Source organism: Elephantulus edwardii, unplaced genomic scaffold (assembly GCF_000299155.1).
Source record: "Elephantulus edwardii isolate Elephantulus edwardi_28Jun2011 unplaced genomic scaffold, EleEdw1.0 scaffold00172, whole genome shotgun sequence".
In the NCBI taxonomy this organism is placed as follows: Eukaryota; Metazoa; Chordata; class Mammalia; order Macroscelidea; family Macroscelididae; genus Elephantulus; species Elephantulus edwardii.
In genome coordinates, this window is record NW_006399922.1 from 4,349,237 (window position 1) to 4,350,404 (window position 1,168).

A 1,168-nucleotide genomic window follows, 5' to 3' on the forward strand; every position below is an offset into this window, starting at 1 on the left:
TGTGCGGGGAGAAGGGTGCAACAATGAATGAATGGAATCCCAAAATCTCTGTAGATGTTCATCGAAATGAAAAATAAACAACCTAAATTTTTTTAAAAAATGAATAAATAAAAAAAAGAATAGAAACAACAACTTTCACTGACACAGTAGAAATGACCTAACACTTATCAAGAAAATGTCACATAATGTCAAGAAAGCAGAAAACAGCTTAAAACAAAGGGGAAAAAAATAAATTAAGCCTTCTCACCAAAAAACAGAGACTATTACAGACATCATGAATACCTCAGAGTCAAGAAGGCAGATGATATATGTTGATATGGAGACATTTGAACAGATATGAAAGAAAGTACAAATGATGGAAGAAATAATGGAATTCACAAATAAAGAGAATAACCTAGATGGAGAGAATAAGAAAAAACATATTGATGAAGAAATATTTGAAAAACTATAGGGAAAGATGCAAATGATGGAAGAAACAATGGAAACCACTAAGAAAGCAAATGCTCCAGAGACATGGAGTCAGAAGAAATATATTGATGAGGAAAAATTTGCACAAATCTGGAAGAAAATATAAAAAAATGGAAGAAAAAAATTGAAACAATAGATAAAGAGGTATAAGAACTTTTAAAAGATCATCACAGAGTAGAGACGGTACTGCCAACACAGTAATAAAAAGAACAGAAACTCATCCAAATGAAATCCATAATATTAAGACTGAAATCTCAGAAGTGTTTAACATGCTTGAAGGACAAAAACAAACAAACAAAGAAAACAACAAACCAACCAATAACAACAACACAAAAACCCAGAAGAGATGGAACAGAGAGTTCATGAACTGGAAGACAGGAACCTCGATGGAAATATACTAGAAGAAAAAGCAAAGATGAGATATGAAGAAAATTTTAAAAAGTTACAATCATGTGGGATGACATCAAAAGAAATAACATATCATTGGAATCCCAGAATATGAGAAGGATAAGAAAATCACTGAGAAAACTGTGGAAGAGGTACTAGAAGAAAACTTTTTTTTTAAAGAATGAGAAAATTCACATTCAGGAAGCTCAGTGAACACCAAGTAGACTAAACCCAAAAAGGAAAACATCAAGACATATCATAATCAAATTCTCCAAAATAAAAGAATATTGAAAGCAGCACAAGAAAAGCAAAA